Source organism: Schistocerca cancellata, chromosome 1, assembly GCF_023864275.1.
Source record: "Schistocerca cancellata isolate TAMUIC-IGC-003103 chromosome 1, iqSchCanc2.1, whole genome shotgun sequence".
In the NCBI taxonomy this organism is placed as follows: domain Eukaryota; kingdom Metazoa; phylum Arthropoda; class Insecta; order Orthoptera; family Acrididae; genus Schistocerca; species Schistocerca cancellata.
In genome coordinates this window covers 61,229,232-61,251,204 of record NC_064626.1, presented here as the reverse complement: position 1 = coordinate 61,251,204, position 21,973 = coordinate 61,229,232, and positions in this window count along the sequence as shown.

Here is a 21,973-nt window from a genome sequence, read left to right as displayed (position 1 = left end):
CAGAAAGAAGTCACAGGGGTTCATGTCTTGCGAATAGGGAGGCCAATCCACGCCGCCTCCTGTATGTTTCGGATAGCCCAAAGCAATCACACGATCATCGAAATATTCATTCAGGAAATTAAAGACGTCGGCCGTGCGATGTGGAAGGACACCATCTTGCATAAACCATGAGGTGTTCGCAGTGTCGTCTAAGGCAGTTTGTACCGCCTCAAATTCACGAAGAATGTCCAGATAGCGTGATGCAGTAATCGTTTCGGATCTGAAAAATGGGCCAATGATTCCTTTGGAAGAAATGGCGGCCCAGACCAGTACTTTTTGAGGATGCAGCGACGATGGGACTGCAACATGGGGCTTTTCGGTTCCCCATATGCGCCAGTTCTGTTTATTGACGAAGCCGTCCAGGTAAAAATAAGCTTCGTCAGTAAACCAAATGCTGCCCACATGCATATCGCCGTCATCAGTCCTGTGCAATATATCGTTAGCGAATGTCTCTCGTGCAGCAATGGTAGCGGCGCTGAGGGGTTGCCGCATTTGAATTTTGTATGGATAGAGGTGTAAACTCTGGCGCATGAGACGATACGTGGACGTTGGCGTCATTTGGACCGCAGCTGCAACATGGCGAACGGAAACCCGAGGCCGCTGTCGGATCACCTGCTGCACTAGCTGCGCGTTGCCCTCTGTGGTTGCCGTACACGGTCGCCCTACCTTTCCAGCACGTTCATCTGTCACGTTCCCAGTCCGTTGAAATTTTTCAAACAGATCCTTTATTGTATCGCTTTTCGGTCCTTTGGTTACATTAAACCTCCGTTGAAAACTTCGTCTTGTTGCAACAACACTGTGTTCTAGGCGGTGAAATTCCAACACCAGAAAAATCCTCTGTTCTAAGGAATAAACTATGTTCTCTACAGCACACTTGCACGTTGTGAACAGCACACGCTTACAGCAGAAAGACGACGTACAGAATGGCGCACCCACAGACTGCGTTGTCTTCTATATCTTTCACATCACTTGCAGCGCCATCTGTTGTTGAAAATTGTAACTACTGTAATTTCGAAAGTTTGTCCGCCTGAAAATGTACTGTTGTCCCAAGCATATTGCAACAAACGGTGTATTTCTATCGCTTCTCGTTTAGTTTTTATTGCCGTTTCAAATATACCGGTCATTTTTGAAACTCCCTGTATATCTGTGCGTGGCAGTTTTAACCACGATGCGGCTGCAGCCGATTGGTGCCGGCACGGTAGCTCAGCGGTTACGATCAGAGCGTTAGCTACCCTTTATGATAAAAAAACTGAGAGGACGGATCATCGAACAAACTGTCATCGGACGTCCGCCCTGAACAAATTCAACGAACAATATAGAACTAAACTTTTTTTAAAAACAAAGTGTTTGGCGTTCAAGCCGCTGGATAGCTGGATCGAGTTCCGTTCGTCTCTTTTTTTTAATCACAATCATTTTCTTTATTATTTATATTACAATTGATATAATGGGGAAAATACATTTAATCGGATGAACTTTTATTAAATTTACAATGTTATTTGGCAGTCTACTAATTTTTATTATCACAAAAAAAGTAATATTCATTACTATCGACTAGTAAACAACAAAATGCATAAAGTCATACTGAAAATGTATGCTTGTCCGTGATTTGAGAAATCCCTTATACCTGGAAGGAGCCCGAAACGACTTGTTACCTCCAAGTTTTGACCGGCACAGACGGCTTTCGAAAGATGTACAATTAATCGTCGCTTTAGGCATTACGAGCACAAGATGCAGGATGGTATTTTTCGTAAAAACATGGAAAACATAAAATTTAAACGGCACCAGCTCCATTGAATAAATGCTATGTTTCCGCATGCGCAAGGTCTTTTGAAGTTTTCTGTGGAAAAACGAACCTTGTTAACATTTTCGAAGACCTCTCTTTCAGACGATAGTTTGGAAGCAAACCATGCATAACGCAGTATTTCCTTAAAATTCGGCGCTGTTAATTGGTTATGCAGTATCGAGTGTATTTTAATAGCGTCTTCCGAGAAGCAATCTCTCGTTCTCTTTCGATTAAATACGAACGGTTTTGAAGACACGGACAAGCATACATTTTCAGCATCACTTTATGTGTTTGGTCGTTTACTAGTCGGTAATTATGAATTAATTTGTGATAATTAAAATTAGTAGACTGCCAAATAACATTGTGAATTTAATAAAAGTTCATCCGATTACACGTATTTTCCCATTATATCAATTGTAATATAAATAGTAAAGAAAATGACTGTGTTGAAAATAAAAACTGACGAACGGAACTCGATCCAGCGATCCATCGGCTTGAACGCCAAACACTTTTTTTAACTGCCGTTAGGTCAGACGATGGAAATGCCACTTGCACGCTTGGACTATCAGATTGACGGTGAGCAACTTTAAACAGAACTTGATTAATTTTCACACACATTTATTAAAATAATAAAAAATATAGACATTACCTAACTTGATTCTGGATGCTGCTAACAACTGACAATCTGAAGTTCCTTTGGTCTTGGTACGTTAATCTTATTCTCACATATCTCTGACACTTGACAAAGTGTCTATACATTTATCTTCATGGCTCTGTACAGGAATACGATAATCTTATTAGGCGCACACTGAAACTTGACTACAGACTAATGCAGACTAATGCAGACTGACTAATCGGAGGTCTGTACACTCGTTATAATTCCTCGAGCGTTCAGGTATCACTGCGCGAGTGTGATCCGCGAGGAGAAAAGGTTCTACGTTAGCAGCAAACTCATTGGCTGCGTTACATATTAATACGTGGATCGGCGGAAGTAGAATTTGGTCCGTCTCTAAGACAGCGCCATCTCGTAGTGCAGAGACGGACGAGCGCTGCGCCTGCGCTGTTGTGCTTAGCGGGGCGCACTCTAGTGGGAAAGTTGTGTACGCGCTGACTACACGGAACTATGTACACAACAATTCGACGGCCGAAATTATTTTGCTATTTTCTCAGTAACGCTTGAGAAGTACGCGCTACTGCTTACACATTTCGTTGTCCTCATGGAGTACTACGAGTGTACGAAGTGTAAAGTAAATCCGCGTTCCAAACGTCGTAACCTCCCCTTGTCACTCCCACGGACGGCGGGCACGAGCTGCCCAACTCACCTACCGCGAAGTTTCGGCCTCTGTGACTGGTGCCACAGGCCGATACCGTGGCTTTGTAAGCGGGAAACCGTGCCAGCTCCGGCAGTCAGCGGTTTTACTCCTGACGACGATATCTTTCGAAAGCTCGACAATTTTATTCGCAATTACGCGGCTTTAAACTGTAAATGAAACTGTAGTGTAGACGGCGTATAGGACGCTGGTGCGACCCATTCTTAAGTGCATCTCTAGGGTTTGGGTTCCCACCAGATCAAATTAAAAGAAGGCATCAAAGCAATTCACAGACGGGCTGCTTGATTCGTTACCGCTAGGCTCGACCAGCACGCAAGTACAGGGTGACACACGGGAGACGAGCGGTTTTCAATGAAATAATACTCAGCCAACTTTAAAATTAATGCATGTTTCATCATCATCATCATCATCATCATCATTTAAGACTGATTATGCCTTTCAGCGTTCAGTCTGGAGCATAGCCCCCCTTATACAGTTCCTCCATGATCCCCTATTCAGTGCTAACATTGGTGCCTCTTCTGATGTTAAACCTATTACTTCAAAATCATTCTTAACCGAATCCAGGTACCTTCTCCTCGGTCTGCCCCGACTACTCCTACCCTCTACTGCTGAATCCATGAGTCTCTTGGGTAACCTTGCTTCTCCCATGCGTGTAACATGACCCCACCATCTAAGCCTGTTCGCCCTGACTGCTACATCTATAGAGTTCATTCCTAGTTTTTCTTTGATTTCCTCATTGGGACACCCTCCTGCCATTGTTCCCATCTACTAGTACCTGCAATCATCCTAGCTACTTTCATATCCGTAACCTCAACCTTGTTGATAAGGTAACCTGAATCCACCCAGCTTTCGCTCCCATACAACAAAGTTGGTCGAAAGATTGAACGGTGCACAGATAACTTAGTCTTGGTGCTGACTTCCTTCTTGCAGAAGAGAGTAGATCGTAGCTGAGCGCTCACTACATTAGCTTTGCTACACCTCGCTTCCACTTCTTTCACTATGTTGCCGTCCTGTGAGAATATGCATCCTAAGTACTTGAAACCGTCCACCTGTTCTAACTTTGTTCCTCCTATTTGGCACTCAATCCGTTTATATCTCTTTCCCACTGACATTACTTTCGTTTTGGAGATGCAAATCTTCATACCATAGTCCTTACATTTCTGATCTAGCTCTGAAAAATTATTTTGCAAACTTTCAATCGAATCGAGCTATGATTTTGTGTAAATAAACATGCATTATTCATATTATTTTGCACGAATAATGCATGTTTATTTACACAAAATCATAACTCATTATTTGCCATTTTAGTTAACAAAGTTATTTGTGTAAAATAATGTCGTCAAGGTGATGACCATCATTTCGAATTCAGGACTCAAGTCTCTTCTCAAAATCCTCCATCACAGGGATTAAAATCTCAGCAGGGATGGCAGCAATTTCTTGATGATTGCATTCTTCAACTCGTCCAAATTTCGCAGTTTGTGGTTGTAGACACAGTTCTTAAGGTATCCCCACAGAAAAAAGTAACATACTGACAAGTCGGGAGACTTGGGAGGCCAAGTAACATTGCCAAAACGTCAGATAATCCGGCCAGGAAACATGCATCTAAGAACTGTCATTCAAGTGTTTGCGGTGTGCGATGTTGCCCCATCCTGCTGGAACCAAACGCTTTTTGAAAGGGATTCGTCGTCTTCTTAGTTCTGGTTTCAAGAATGTTACAAGCATATGAATGTAATGAGCCGAATTAACAGTAACTCTGGCCCCGTTCTCTTAAAAAAAATATGGTCTAATAATGCCAACAGAGCCAAGAGTACACCAGACTGTTACTTTTTCAGAGTGTAGAGGACGCTGGTGGATAAGGTGTGGATGGTCTGGAGCCCAGTAACGTAGGTTTTGCTTATTCACTGTCCCGTTTAAATGAAAATGAGCTTCATCGCTCATCAATAAAATTTTATTTTCATTCAATCGCAAAATCACTTGCATTCTGTAAGCGAAGTCTTCTCATACAGCAAAATCAGTTTCCTTAAGTTCTTGGACAATGAGCATTTTGTAGGGATGGAATTTTAATTCTTTATGTAAAATTCGTCTAACCCATTCACGATTGATTCGTAACTCACTAGCATGACGTCTAGCTGACCGTCCTGCGCTTCTGACTGCCGCTTGCTTCACCCTTTCAACATTTTCTGGTGTCGTTACTCTGCGTCTCGGGCCAGGATGCTTCTTATCCAGTATGTTTCCAGTTGATCTAAAATTTTCCACCCATTTCACGATTGTGTTACGGCTCGGAACAGCTCCCTGTCGACCGACATTAAACCGTGCACGAAACAATCGCTGCGTAGCAATAATAGACTCACCACTTTTCACGAAACTGTCATAGACAAACACTCGACGTTGCGAGTCCCACTGCTCCATAGTGACTGAGTAAATGAAATGGCGTCTTGTGTGGACTGTCCCCACCACGACCACCTCCCACCACTGCGCCTTCACTACTACGCAGTTCAAAACCGTCCGTCTCCTGTGTGTCACCCTGTATCACGGCTATACTTCAGCACATCAAATGGAAATCCCTGCAGGGAAAATGACGCTCTTTTCGCGAGGTACTGATCCGGAAATTTATACAACCAGTATTTGAGGCTGACTGCAGATCGATTCTGCTGCCGCCAGCGTACATTTTGCGTGGGGACCACGAAGAGAAGATGAGAGAAATTAGGTCTCGTACGAAGGCTCATACACTGACGTTTCTCTCTCTCTCTCTGTCTGTGTCTCTGAATGTCTCTCTCTCTCTGTTTGCGGAAGGAACAGGAGAGGAAATGACTAGTAGTGGTAAGCAGTACCCTCCGCCATTCACCGCGCGGTGGCTTGCAGAGTGTGTATGCAGATGCAGTTGTAGATTGTTGTTGTTGTTGTTGTGGTCTTCAGTCCTGAGACTGGTTTGATGCAGCTCTCCATGCTACTCTATTCTGTGCAAGCTTCTTCATCTCCCAGTACCTACTGCAACCTACATCCCTCTGAATCTGCTTAGTGTATTCATCTCTTGGTCTCCCCCTACGATTTTTACCCTCCACGCTGCCCTCCAATACTAAATTGGTGATCCCTTGATGCCTCAGAACATATCCTACCAACCGATCCCTTCTTCTGGTCAAGTTGTGCCACAAACTTCTCTTCTCCCCAATCCTGTTCAATACTTCCTCATTAGTTATGTGATCTACCCATCCAATCTTCAGCATTCTTCTGTAGCACCACATTTCGAAAGTTTCTATTCTCTTCTTGTCCAAACTATTTACCATCCATGTTTCACTTCCATACATGGCTACACTCCATACAAATACTTTCAGAAATGACTTCCTGACACTTAAATCTATACTCGATGTTAACAAATTTCTCTTCTTCAGAAACGCTTTCCTTGCCATTGCCAGTCTATATTTTATATCCTCTCTACTTCGAACATCATCAGTTATTTTGCTACCCAAATAGCAAAACTCCTTTACAACTTTAAGTGCCTCATTTCCTAATCTAATACCCTCAACATCACCCGACTTAATTCGACTACATTCCCTTATCCTCGTTTTGCTTTTGTTGATGTTCATCTTATATCCTCCTTTCAAGACACCATCCATTCCGTTCAACTGCTCTTCCAAGTCCTTTGCTGTCTCTGACAGAATTACAATGTCATCGGTGAACCTCAAAGTTTTTATTTCTTCTCCATGGATTTTAATACCTACTCCAAATTTTTCTTTTGTTTCCTTTACTGCTTGCTCAATATACAGATTGAATAACATCGGGGAGAGGCTACAACCCTGTCTTACTCCCTTCCCAATCACTGCTTCCCTTTCATGTCCCTCGACTCTTATAACTGCCATCTGGTTTCTGTGCAAATTGTAAATAGCCTTTCGCTCCCTGTATTTTACCCCTGCCACCTTTAGAATTTGAAAGAGAGTATTCCAGTCAACATTGTCAAAAGCTTTCTCTAAGTCTACAAATGCTAGAAACGTAGGTTTGCCTTTCCTTAATCTTTCTTCTAAGATAAGTCGTAAGGTCAGTATTGCCTCACGTGTTCCAGTATTTCTACGGAATCCAAACTGATCTTCCCCGAGGTCGGCTTCTACTAGTTTTTCCATTCGTCTGTAAAGAATTCGTGTAAGTATTTTGCAGCTGTGGCTTATTAAACTGATAGTTCGTTAATTTTCACATCTGTCAACATCTGCTTTCTTTGGGATTGGAATTATTATATTCTTCTTGAAGTCTGAGGGTATTTCGCCTGTTTCATACATCTTGCTCACCAGGTGGTAGAGTTTTGTCAGGACTGGCTCTCCCAAGGCCGTCATTAGTTCTAATGGAATGTTGTCTACTCCGGGGGCCTTGTTTCGACTCAGGTCTTTCAGTGCTCTGTCAAACTCTTCACGCAGTATCGTGTCTCCCATTTCATCTTCATCTACATCCTCTTCCATTTCCATAATATTGTCCTCAAGTACATCGCCCTTGTATAGACCCTCCATATACTCCTTCCACCTTTCTGCTTTCCCTTCTTTGCTTAGAACTGGGTTTCCATCTGAGCTCTTGATGTTCATACAAGTGGTTCTCTTATCTCCAAAGGTCTCTTTAATTTCCCTGTAGGCAGCATCTATCTTACCCCTAGTGAGATAAGCCTCTACATCCTTACATTTGTCCTCTAGCCATCCCTGCTTAGCCATTTTGCACTTCCTGTCGATCTCATTTTTGAGACGTTTGTATTCCTTTTTGCCTGCTTCATTTACTGCATTTTTATATTTCCTCCTTTCATCAATTAAATTCAATATTTCTTCTGTTACCCAAGGATTTCTACTAGCCCTCGTCTTTTTACCTACTTGATCCTCTGCTGCCTTCACTACTTCATCCCTCAAAGCTACCCAAGTTGTAGATTATCATTCGAAAATTGTCATCACATGTCGAAACAATCGTTTATTTCATGAGGCTCGCAAACATTTACCAATTCTGAAGCTGTCACAAGTCGTGCGAGAGAATGTCGGTTCACAACACACTTACGTTTGCAGATGTCTGGTATCGCACTGTGGGATCGCGCCAGTGCTCCCGCCGCTGGCGCCAGCGGGCTGGGAGACTGTCGCCAGTGGCAAAGCGCCCGGCCCGGTGACGCGACGCTAATTGCGGACTTGAAATACGGCGGTCGCCGCATAATTGTCTCTCCAGGAACTGTCCACGAGGAGAGAGGGCGCACTGTGCGCGCGGGGGAGAGAGGCCATTAAAGAAATTAACGGCGCCGCCATTTTGTCCCGAGCGCGCCGGGGCGACGACGGCGGAAGCGGCGACTCAGCGCTCTGACCAGGGAGCGGGCGGAAGGAAACCGAAGCTAACCAGTGGATAAACAGCGTGATCCCGAGAATAAGGCGTCTTCTCGTGTACCGGTAGCTGAGTCACGCAGATCTGAGGTCCAGCGGCAAACCAGGGAAAGGGAGGAAGTAGGAAGTAACGAAACAGACGAAGTCAGAAACAACAGCCTATCTAAGACAAAAGCAGGCGACACTAGGTCATGATGGCAAGCTTGGTGGTAGCTATGGAAGCAAACTTACAGTGAGCTCTCGGGCTTCCAGCCGGGTGGCGGTGTCTTCAAACTGCGACGTTTCGACGAGTGACATACTCATCATCTTCTGACTTCGCCGGAAGATGATGAGTATGTCACTCGTCGAAACGTCGCAGTTTGAAGACACCGCCACCCGGCTGGAAGCCCGAGAACTCTTCGCCAGCTGTATACGCCGGGAAAGCATACATTCGTATTAACTTACAGTGATTCAGGTTTTAGCTCCAAGTTAGTTGGGAAGCAGTGTTAAGTGGTGATGGATTTCTTCAAAAAATAGCTCTGAGCACTACGAGACTTAACATCTGAGGTCATCAGTCCCCTAGAACTTACAACTACTTAAACCTAACTAACCTAAGGACATCACACACATCCATGCCCGAGGCAGGATTCGAAACTGTGACCGTGGTGGTCGCGCGGTTCCAGACTGAAGCGCCTAGAACCGCTCGGCCACAACGGCCGGCTGATGGATTTGCTATTCGAAGGGTAATCACAAACCTTTCACGATTACAAAATTTTTAAGTCTTTTGACAAATTACAAAGTTAGTAAAAAAACAGTATAGATCGCAATGGTTATTTTATTTACAATGACCAGTTTTGGCCTAGTATTAGGCCACACTCAGAATACCACTGTAAAGGATATAAATGGTGCCAGTTACATCGACAGTGCCTTCGACCATAGTCGTGATGGTAACACATCGCCTCCATTATGCACATCTTTGATATTTGCTGGCCATCTTACTACGACGCCTCCATGACAACGGCGTTTATAGATAGCAAGTTAAGATCAGAAGAGTACGCCAATGTTCTATTAAACACAGAGAAATTACTGCGTAATTATCATAGATTATAATTATGTCACATAAATCAATTTGTTTATTCTATACACACATTTTATTGATTAAATAGCCGATGCTATGTACATATTGTACTGGTTAAATAAATTATTCCCGCCAGATGGTACTACAAAAAATAAGAAAAATAATTTTGAAACAATCTTATTACAACGTGAGATCTTAACTGAGGCCTTAACTAATACCTTACTAAGAGAAGACTGATAGTACGTTGGGAGATTCTGTTTATAGGAAGCCTATTCAGACTGACTTGTACACTCCTGGAAATGGAAAAAAGAACACATTGACACCGGTGTGTCAGACCCACCATACTTGCTCCGGACACTGCGAGAGGGCTGTACAAGCAATGATCACACGCACGGCACAGCGGACACACCAGGAACCGCGGTGTTGGCCGTCGAATGGCGCTAGCTGCGCAGCATTTGTGCACCGCCGCCGTCAGTGTCAGCCAGTTTGCCGTGGCATACGGAGCTCCATCGCAGTCTTTAACACTGGTAGCATGCCGCGACAGCGTGGACGTGAACCGTATGTGCAGTTGACGGACTTTGAGCGAGGGCGTATAGTGGGCATGCGGGAGGCCGGGTGGACGTACCGCCGAATTGCTCAACACGTGGGGCGTGAGGTCTCCACAGTACATCGATGTTGTCGCCAGTGGTCGGCGGAAGGTGCACGTGCCCGTCGACCTGGGACCGGACCGCAGCGACGCACGGATGCACGCCAAGACCGTAGGATCCTACGCAGTGCCGTAGGGAACTTGCTGTTCCAACAGGACAATGCACGTCCGCATGTATCCCGTGCCACCCAACGTGCTCTAGAAGGTGTAAGTCAACTACCCTGGCCAGCAAGATCTCCGGATCTGTCCCCCATTGAGCATGTTTGGGACTGGATGAAGTGTCGTCTCACGCGGTCTGCACGTCCAGCACGAACGCTGGTCCAACTGAGGCGCCAGGTGGAAATGGCATGGCAAGCCGTTCCACAGGACTACATCCAGCATCTCTACGATCGTCTCCATGGGAGAATAGCAGCCTGCATTGCTGCGAAAGGTGGATATACACTGTACTAGTGCCGACATTGTGCATGCTCTGTTGCCTGTGTCTATGTGCCTGTGGTTCTGTCGGTGTGATCATGTGATGTATCTGACCCCAGGAATGTGTCAATAAAGTTTCCCCTTCCTGGGACAATGAATTCACGGTGTTCTTATTTCAATTTCCAGGAGTGTATATGTAGAGCATTTTATTTCGAAGCTATAATGAAAGCTTCACGACTACCCTTCCTATTTAGCGGCAGTGTCAGTGACATTGTCATTGCTTATGCCCAAGACTAAAGTGCTGATCGAGCTGCAGTAGATGTCTCTTTGATCAGGTACAGACGTAAAGTATATAAGAAGGGTAAAAGAACGGACACGCTAAATTACAGACCCGTGTCTTTAACATCGACTTGCTGCAGAATTTTTGAACATGTTCTCAGTTCTAATACAATAAATTTTCTTGAGATGTAAAACCTATTGTTCACAGATCAGTAGGCATTTAGAAAGCATAGCTCGTGCGAAACTCAGCTTGCCCTTTATTTATTTAATCGTATGGCTAGGGTCCCCCGTCGGGTGCCGGTCTTTCAGTTTCACACCACTTCGGCGAGGATGATAGGATGATAAGATGATAAGATGATGATGAGGACAGTACACACCCAGTCCCTAGGCGGAGAAAATTCTCCGACGCAACCGGGAATCTAACACGGGCCCAGAGGATTAACATTCCGTCATGCTGACCATTCAGCTACCGGGGGCCGACAACTTGCCCTCATGTCACATAATATCGCACAAACCATGGATGGAGGGCAACAGGCAGATTCCATATTGCTACATTTCCGAAAAGCGACACGATGTCCGACTGCAGACAGTTAACGAAGGTATGAGGATGCGGAGTAGGGCCCCAGATATCTGACTGACTCGAAGACGTTTTAAGTAGCGAAACCCAGTACGTTGTCCTCAACGGTGAGTGTCATCATTTGTCAGGAGTATACCGGCGAAATGCGGTAGCACCACTACTATTCTCTGCATACCTAAATGACCTGACGGAGAGGGAGATGAGCAATCTGCGGTTGTTTTCTGACTGTGCTGTGGTGTACAGGAAGGTGTAGTCGTTGAGTGATAGTAGGAGGATACAAGATGACTTAGTGAAAATTTGTAGTTGGTATGATGAAAGGCAGCTATCTCCAAATGTAGAAAAACATAAGTTAATGCCGATGAGTAGAAAAAACAATCAAATGGCTCTGAGCACTATGGGACTCAACTGCTGTGGTCATAAGTCCCCTAGAACTTAGAACTACTTAAACCTAACTAACCTAAAGACAGCACACAACACCCAGCCATCACGAGGCAGAGAAAATCCCTGACTCCGCCGGGAATCGAACCCGGGAACCCGGGCGTGGGAAGCGAGAACGCTACCGCACGACCACGAGATGCGGGCGAAAAACAATCCCATAACGTTCGGATACAGTATTATTAGTGTTCTGCTTAACACAACTCAGCCGTCCACTGTGGCCGAGAGGTTCTAGGCGCTTCAGTCTGGAACCGCGCTGCTGGTACGGTCGCAGGTTCGAATCCTGCCTCGGGTATGTATGTGTGTGATGTCCTTAGGTTAGTTAGGTTTAAGTAGTTCTAAGTCTAGGGGACTGATGACCTCAGATATTAAGTCCCATAGTGCTTAGAGCCATTTGAACACAACTCTTTTAATTCAAATATAACGTTGCAAAGAGATATGAAATGCAACGAGCGTGTGACGACCATGGCAGGGAAAGCGAACGGTCCCGTTTAGTTTATTGGTAGAATTTTGAGAAAGCGTGGTCACCTGTAAAGGAGACGGCGTACAGAACACCAGTGAGACTCATTCTTGAGTAGCGCTCGAGTGTTTGTGACCCCCACCACGTCGGATTCAAGAAAGACAGAGAAGCAATTCAGAGGCTGGATGCTAGATTTGTTACCGGTAGTTTCGAACAACGCGCATGTGTTACGAAGATGGTTCGGGAACTCAAATGGGAATCAGTGGAGGGAAGTCGACGTTCTTTTCGAGGAACAATACTGACAAAATTTACAGAACCGGTATTTTAAGCCGACTGCAGAACGGTACAACTGCAGCCAAAGTACATTTCGCGTAAGGGCCATGAAGATAATATACGAGAAGGTATGGCCCGTACGGAGACATAGAGACAGTCGTTTTTCCCTCCTTCCATATGGGAGTGGAGCAGGAAAGGAAATGTGTTGTGGCGTATCAAGACAGCCACGCCACTCGGAAGTAGCCGAAATGCACGCGTTACACACGCCGGCTGGCGTGATGTCTGAAACAGGATACGTAATGAATGCTATAAAGAAAAGTACGTAGCTTCTGTAATACTTAACCTTAATCCATCATTTGTATACAGCATTCTTGACGATACAAATGAGACTCTCTCCAGAAATGGTTAATGGCGCCTTGCTAGGTCGTAGCCATGGACTTAGCTGAAGGCTATTCTAACTTTCTCTCGGCAAATGAAAGGTAGGCTTCGTCAGTGTAGTCGCTAGCAAAGTCGTCGTACAACTGGGGCGAGTGCTCGTACGTCTCTCTAGACCTGCCGTGTGGTGGCGCTCGGTCTGCAATTACTGACAGTGGCGACACGCGGGTCCGACCTGTACTAATGGACCGCGGCCGATTTAAAGCTACCACCTAGCAAGTGTGGCGTCTGGCGGTGACACCACAAAATGACTAGCAGTGGTACGGGGTACACTCCGCCATGCGCCATACGGTGGTTAGCGGACTATGCTGTAGATACTGATGTAGAAATTAACCCCTAGTAACACTGTACTGAGACGTGTCGCCTCCTCCCGCATTTTGCAACATGCTCTTGGAGAGTGTCCTAGAGGTGATTGGCCAGCTCAGGTAATTTATCGTGCTAGAAAAATTACTTCTAAACAACTGGCACTGCTATCGAATGACGTCCTCTTTTCCAACTCAAAAAAATACACTCTCGCTAAAAACTGAAATAAAACCATCTCACGGTAATGCTTAGTCGCACCGATCAGGCGGTCTATAAATTGTATGGCCCCTCTCACTTCTGGCCTGATCGTAGCATGTCATCATCCTGACCTGCAGACCAAAGAAGGTGAAAGATCGCTATTATAGTTGAAGTGGTGTTATCGGAGGCTTGTTGGGGTGTCATTGCCTGGCGAGGCTGTTCCTGCCCAGTCTCATGCCAGCCAATTTATCAACGCGTTACTGAATACAGGCAAAGACAGGGGCTGAAGAATATAATTGTTCAGCTACAAGTACTGTACAATGTATTGTACGAATGTTTCAACAGTACGGCTCAACAGTTTTGCAGTACGCAATAGAATCCCAAAAGGGCAAAGTTGTACCAGTACGAGGGTAATCCTAAAAGTAAGGCCTCATATTTTTTTTATAAGTACAGAACTCTGTTTATGTGGCAGTTGGTCAGACTGTTATGAAGCGTGCTTCACGCGCTGTGTGTATACATGCGCACGTCGCGCTGAGGCTCTTAGTCTTGGCTTGGCAGTCATTGAGAACGGAGCTCCCGTTCGATGTTCCCGCCAAGTGCGAATTGCGCGCACTTATTCGGTTTTTTAATGCAAAGGGCACTGCGCCGATTGCAATCCATCGCCAGTTGACGGAAGTGTATGGAGAGTCGTGCATGGATGTCAAAGATGTTCGTAAGTGGTGTAGAGAGTTTGCAGCTGGTCGGAGCGAAATTCATGACGAGCAAAGAAGCGGGAGACCATCAGTTTCTGAGGGGACAGTGTTGAAGGTTTAGCAAAGCATGTGTGAAGATTGGCGGATCACCCTGGATGATCTCTGCACGTTGGTTCCTGAGGTTTCCCGAACCACCGCTCGCATAATTTTAACGGAAACATTGAACTACAGGAAGATGTGCGCAAGATGAGTGCCACGAATGCTGACTAAGGACCACATATGGCGTTGAGTTGATGCTTCCCGCTCATTTCCTCACCGCCTTGTATCCGAACAGGACAACATTCTGGACTCAATTGTCACGGGTTACGAAACCTGGGCATACCACTTTACACCTGAGACCAAGCAACAATCACGCCTATGGCGGCATCCTTCTTCACCAAAGCCGCAGAAATTCGAACACAGTCTGCCGGTAAAGTCATCACAACCGTTTTTTGTGATCAGAAAGGGGTATTGTTGGTCGACTTTATGCCCACTGGGACCACAATTAACGATGACAGGTACTGTGAGACTTTGAAAAAACTCAGACGGACAATTCAGAACCGGAGAAGGGGAATGTTGAGCAAGGGCGTACACATTCTCCATGACAACGCTCGCCCACACATCGCTCGGAAAACGGTTGCTCTCCTGCAACAGTTTCAGTGGAACATAATCACCCACCCACCCTATAGTCCTGACTTGGCGCCCAGCGACTGACAATAGTTCCCTACGTTAAAAGAACATTTGGCCGGAAAGCGATTCAGCTCCGACGACGAGATGAAAGAAGAGGTTCATAACTTTCTGAACAGAATGCCGGCGAGCTGGTATGACATGGGCATACAAAAACTGCCACAGCGTCTACAAAAATTCATCGACAGAAATGGTGATTATATCGAAAAATAGCTAAATGTTCAAGCAGTAAACTGATGTAAACCATTGTAGAAATAAACAGGTCTATGTACTTATAAAAAAATAGGAGATCTTACATTTGGGATTACCCTCGTATATAGGCTTATAAACGTGAAATATTTACACAACAAGACGTCATAATTATGCCAGTATATCATCAGTAATACAAAGGAGACGTTGATATTGAATGAATATTTGTAGCAGCAGCATTGTACCCACTATAGGACACTGAAAATTAATGTGGCATTCTCGTAGCCCATTACTGCTACTGAGACATCAGTTTGTGACTATGGAAATGATGAGGGTACAGACCACTTAATAATCCAAGTGGCAGTACCATAAGGCACTCGACCCATATTCGGTATGATGTAGGTTCACATTACTGTGTGATTTTCTTGGGGTACGTTTTCTCTGATTTCCGTAAATCGCTTAAGGGGCTCCGGAACGCCCTATACTTGCAATGTTAAAATAACGCTTATAAATTATATCTTTCCTCACAAAGTATTTGAGGTAGGAAGTTGAAATTTTTACAGATTATTTATTGGAATATGGGCTACAACTTAACACGGGGATTTTACAAAATTTTAGTTCAGTTATTAAAGATGATTTTTTTTTCAATTGTAATGAAAATTCACAACATTTTTTTGCAATTTTTTATTTATATATTCAAAAATATACAGTTTTTTGGAAAAAGGCTGTGTTAAATTATGCAGAAGGTACTGTGTATCATTTACTGAAAGTTTGAAACAAATATGTTTGGAAGATCCTTAGAAAACATGTAATTAGTATGAGAAAATAAAAGTTTTGGGAATCGAGCGACAAAGATTGGATTAACATTTTAGTGCATTCCAGGTCCATAGGATGGATTGTCTTCATCCTCTGCAAACTCCTCCTCCAGCTTCCTCTTGTTCCTCCTCCTGTTTACTCTTGCTTGTATTTCTAGACTCTTTACAGCCCTGTCTGCAGCCCGAAGGCGTTCCTTATCTAAAGCAAGCATCGCTCGTACCATGTTAGAACCTATCTTCATTCCCATATTTCTAAATACCTTGCACCTTACAATGTTGCCATCATTGAAAGTCGCAGCAGCATCATACACACCAAAGTGAAGTGTTTCTATTCCAACAAATACAGTCTTGGGGATTCTCGACCATATAACACTATTTACACTTTCACTGGGGTTTTGAGTTTTTCCGTGAATACACTTTTTCAACAGTTCAGGTGCTGCTAAGTCTCTGAAAATAGGTTAGCCACAACACATACTTTATCTCACATCACTAAAATGTACCTGATGAACACGGACGTTAATAATAACACCATTTGACAGCAGTTTAACAGCGCCACAGTGGGTCACGCCCATGTAGAACACATTTCAAAAAAAATTTAAAAATAGTTGTAGTCTTCGGAATTGAATAAATTATATATCTATTAAAAGGTAGTAGTCTGCAGATTCAGAAAACGCGAAAAAGTAAAAATTGAACTTTTCATGATTTTGAGCCTTTCCGGAGCCCCTTAAGGCAAATTTCAAGATGGGTCCTTTAAAAGGTTACAGGCGACTTCCTCACACATCCTTCCCCAGCGTGATCTCGTCACTGACGTTACATCAAATCCTAGTAATCCTCCCTCTTTAGGGCCCAACAGTTCTTTGAATATATCAAGCTAAAACACCACAAATTAGACCCAATTTCTGCTTACAGGTGATAACAGAATACGTAACGAACCAAATGATTCTGCGCCTAGAGAATTTAAATATGTGAATAAATTATTATCGTCTGAGTACCTAGAAGACAGACATTAACAGTGTGAACGGAAAATCGTACGTAATGGGCTGTTTTACCGTTGAATTTCGTATTAAGATATTTTCTATTCCCATTTCAATCTTCGTTTTAAATTACAGTTTCTTATCTTCTTTGCTACACACGGTGTTAAAAGTTTATTTCAAATTTTGAGAGGTGATGGTATGGACCAAAATTAGAAAAAAGTCAAGTAAACAAGGCTACGTAGCACTTGTTCATCTTCCCTGTTCTGTAAGAAGTTTCTTATATTGCAACCTCTTTCCTGTTATGAACGAACTACCGACAGACCAGATATGGAACGCACTGCAAATTTAAGAGACACCAGATGGGATGGAGAGTATGTACCATAACGTACTTCGTGGGTGCAATGTCTGCCGCTGTTGTGGCATCAGTACTGTTTCGTGCGTACAGTATCCTGGGTTCTTTTTCCCGTTCGTTATTTTAAACAGATAATGTTTAAGTTTTAATAAAAACTAAGTGCCTAATTAATAAATGGATGTTTCGTTATGTTTCCTTTCGAATTGTTACCTAATAATGTAACTAACCGGTTACTACGGGTTATTCCTTATTATTGGGAATGTAAATGCTTATTGCTTGTGAAGTTAACTTGACAAGATTAGGGTCGCCACCGACTCTAACCATACAACTAATCGAAGGTGTGGTCGAGTCGGAAAACAAATTAATTTGATCACAGACCAAAAACTCACAAAAATGCATACGTTGTGAGGTCGCTCATAGCGGATAGAATGTAATTAACAGTATTGCCCGTGCACTGTTCACGACAATCAAACATTTAAAATAAAATATAAAATGCATGAACACTGCATAGATCAGCTCCCAGCAACACACCTGAAAATAAGACTTAACCTAAAAATTTGTTATGAAATACAAGGGGAGACTAATCACTGGACCTGTGCATAAGGAAACGCATTGGATGTACTAACGGGAAAGCTACGAGGTGAGTGGCTTAGGTGCAAAAACGTAATCTCGGAACACAAGAGAAAATTGTAGATAAAATGATTTATTCCTAAGATAAAGATGTGAGGCATGTACACGATTCCTGATAACACGTGGTTCGTGGAGACACAATTTCCAGGTATAGTGCCAAATTCCAACAATATCACATCACACAATCATGTTAACATTATCTAAAACAAACATGCGATCGGACAGTTAGTGATGCCGGTAGCCCAACAACTATAATGTTCTACCACGTGGTTGCTCCCCACGGACGAAAGACACATAAAGCAAGGAAAATTTACGAGAAGGCAAAGCTCTAAATATTTAGAAAGGTGAAAGCTTATGCAGGCACAGCTGAAGGCAAACAGACATTCATACAGAAGCGAGTGCTCACTTCTTATCGACGCCTTTGTGTGGCGCTCTTCCGGCGGATCCAAGTCTGCTACAGAAATTTGCTAAAAGAAAAATCTGCCAAAGTTTAGCATTCCTTGCTGCGACTAGGCAAAGCAATCTTCCAGATTTGAAAAGCGAGACCAAAAGCTAACAGCTCTCCCCTCGCCAAGTAACAACGCGCCACGCGGTCAGTCTAACTCACCCTTCTTCGACTGGAGCACAGCTGTGGACGCTTCCCGTACCGGCGGCAGACTGCCCCCTTTTTCCTCTCCAGCCTCCTCCACGCTACGCGTAGACCGGAAAGCCCAAAGATGCCATTTCCGCCACCAACCTAACGCAGGTGGATTTCTCACAAGTAGGGCAAACCTCTTTGCCTACTTACTACGAGAGTTGGCTATTCTGTACCAGGGCTGCTGAATCTGTACGACTATCGCAGACTTTCTGCAGCAGACTACGCCACCGTCTAGCAACGTGACACACAACCACATTCATTCAATCACGCCACTATGAGAGTAAAGAGAAAAGAGAAACAAGGAAAAGAAAGAGAAATACTTGTGAAATTGGGCCACCGGACTAATGAAAGGTGGCTACAGGACCCTTTCAATAATTATACTACGTCACGCCTGATTCAGTTTCTCGAGCAGAAGTGGATGATTAGTTAAAACTTCCGGGCTGAGAGGCCGTGATCGATCTGTGAAACTCTTTCTTCCTGTCGTTTCGTTACCAACAGCGGGCAACATCTTCCCAGGTGAGACAACGACTGGCTGCCAGGCTGTGGAGGTCTCGATTATATACAGCGCGCAGAGGGCACCACCATACGTCACGTGGGGCCATCCCGCAGCTCGTGGTCGTGCGGTAGCGTTCTCGCTTTCCACGCACGGGTTCCCGGGTTCGATTCCCGGCGGGGTCAGGGATTTTCTCTGCCTCGTGATGGCTGGGTGTTGTGTGACGTCCTTAGGTTAGTTAGGTTTAAGTAGTTCTAAGTTCTAGGGGACTGATGACCATAGATGTTACGTCCCATAGTGCTCAGAGCCATTTGAACGTGGGGCCAACTGTAAGTCTGTCTCTGGCTAACGTCATTATTCTCCATTGAAGGTAATCGATTGTCATATCGTTAGTGCAGATGTGTTGAATAAAACATTGAAATAACTTTAGCGGCCCGTCTGCGTATCGAGGATATTGCTCTTGGGGTAAAATTTTATAAATGTCTTATAAATTCCTGGAGAGGGGACAATTGGTCGTTGAACTGTGCGCTGCACTGTATGTCTACCACAACAAGTTCGAATTAATGAGGAACATCGGCACCCAAAAGTGAGAACGATCTGACAAATAGTCGAAAATCGCCTTCCGTAGGGCACTGTGTTGGAATATCTTTGAGGACTCTTGATCAGATATTTAAATTACTAAAACGCACTCAGTCATCTCTAGCCCAAAAACGACTGCCATAAGTTACAGGAAATCTTCCACGTCGTGGCCTTGAAACTGATCTTCCGTGGGATTACTCCTTGTTTGATAGCATAAGTCTTGTCCACCATATCTGTTATCAAATGATTTTCCCCTTGCAATACCAGACTTAATGAATTCAAATAATTTGTGATGTAGACCAGTGTATATCAAAATGTGGCTCGCGATCACCTGGGAGGTTGCAAAATCTTTTTCCGGTTCGATTCCCCGCTCAGCTAAATAGGTGTCGAAGTCTCTGACATATATTTTTTATGTGCTGTGCAAAGGTGCGTTGGTGGCTCCTCCTGCGGCCATCACGCCACTGCAGGTCACGAAACAGGAGGGCTGAAAAATCATAACCACCCTCTTCTGCTTCGGAACACGTTCGAATTTCGTCGAATGGTTTTGATCGGTCCCTGGTTCGTGCGACTTGTATACCAAAGAAAAACTGTGATCGCACCACGCTCCCAAAATTGGCAGATCAGGTTCAACGGGATTGCATCGCCACGATGTCCTTAGAGTAGATCTGAACTGTCCGCGGGGTGTCAGCAGCGTTAAAGGTTCTCAAGAACGTTTTCGTATTGCTGACTGCACTGGCAACTGTCGTTTTGGACCGTGAAACGCGTGGGAATTAGACTTGAAAAACTACCATAGTCTACCGTACACTACCACATATCAGCAAAGACTGTGGTAGTTTTCCTAGAAGCCTTGGCCAGTTAAAATAGTACCCGCGTTACCTGAATGTTAGGTGTGTTGCATAGTTATTGGACTTTCCCTCATCTCGTCGCTTTGATTACGTAGGCTATTAGTGTCTTATTAGATTTCCTTAGAAACCGAAAGAAGTAAACCGCCTAGAAACCGATTTAAGATGCAGTAAGTGACACGTAATCTATAGAACATTTTTGTACCACATAGTTTTGTACCACATAGTTATCCACTTGGAAATAAACACTGTTTACAGCAAAATTGAAATTGTCAATCTGTAACTCACTTTTTATTCGAAATTTGTGTATCTGTAATGTGGAACAGAGGGACGTAGTAAAAAAATACGACACAATTTCATCACATGGTGCTATAATTCCCTAAAGTAATAATAATAAGAAGAAGAAAAGGCAAACAAACAAAAAAAAATCAGAAATCGCCTCAATACTTGGTCGAACTTACAGAAAGCCGGCCGAGGTGGCCGAGCGGTTCTAGGAGCTACAGTCTGGAATCGCGTGACTGCTACGGTCGCAGGTTCAAATCCTGCCTCGAGCATGGATATGTGTGATGTCCTTAGGTTAGTTGGGTTTAAATAGTTCTAAGTTCTAGGGGACTGATGACCTCAGAAGTTAAGTCCCATAGTGCTCAGATCCATTTGAACCATTTTGAACTTACAGAAAACATGTTTTTGATACTCGTAAACAACTTTCGAAATTATCAATAGTCACAGAAAACTCTTGACTTTGATTACGATGAAGAAATTTCTGTTGAGTAAAAAATAATGATATAGATTTTTTACGTTTGTGCGTGCAAACTGTCCCTGCTTTGGCTACATAAAAGTGCAGAAGTTTTGCAATTATCTAATTTTTATTACTTTCAAAATGCAATTTAAGTTCTGTAAGCATATAAAATACACGATGGACTAGCACCGAATAATGTGCAGTTCTAATTATGTGCAGAACAAATAACAAAACAAATTTAAAAAAGTGAGGAGTCGTCGCTCGCAGTTCCTCTCTTACGGATTCATTTGTTTCTTTCTCTGTCAATGCCACCCATACTATCGTTAATTCTACCATTTACTAAGTCATTTGTGTACTGTACCGATAGTATGGAACCCTAGTTTTGGTAAAACGCAACACTAGTGGGAATCAAAGCCCCAAGGGAAGGGGTGGTTTCACTGACGCTGTTTTACGCCACCCACTGAGCCATTTTCATTTCGATTCTGAGCGGCAGTGTGTCTGAAACGTTCTCCTCTGCCACCCGTAAGAAAACAGCACGATTTCAGTGCTGGGTGTCGTGGTTCTCACCTCGACTGCAGTGGCGTGAAATGAAGGTGCGAGATGTGAGAAGGGGTGTGACGACGTTCCCATGATACGACATGTCCACGATGGTGTTTGTGGTGTTACAAAATAAAAGTGATGTTGTTATTCAATGGAAAGTTGGAAATTGTGATTTAGCTTACTGTTTTATCAATCACAATTGGCG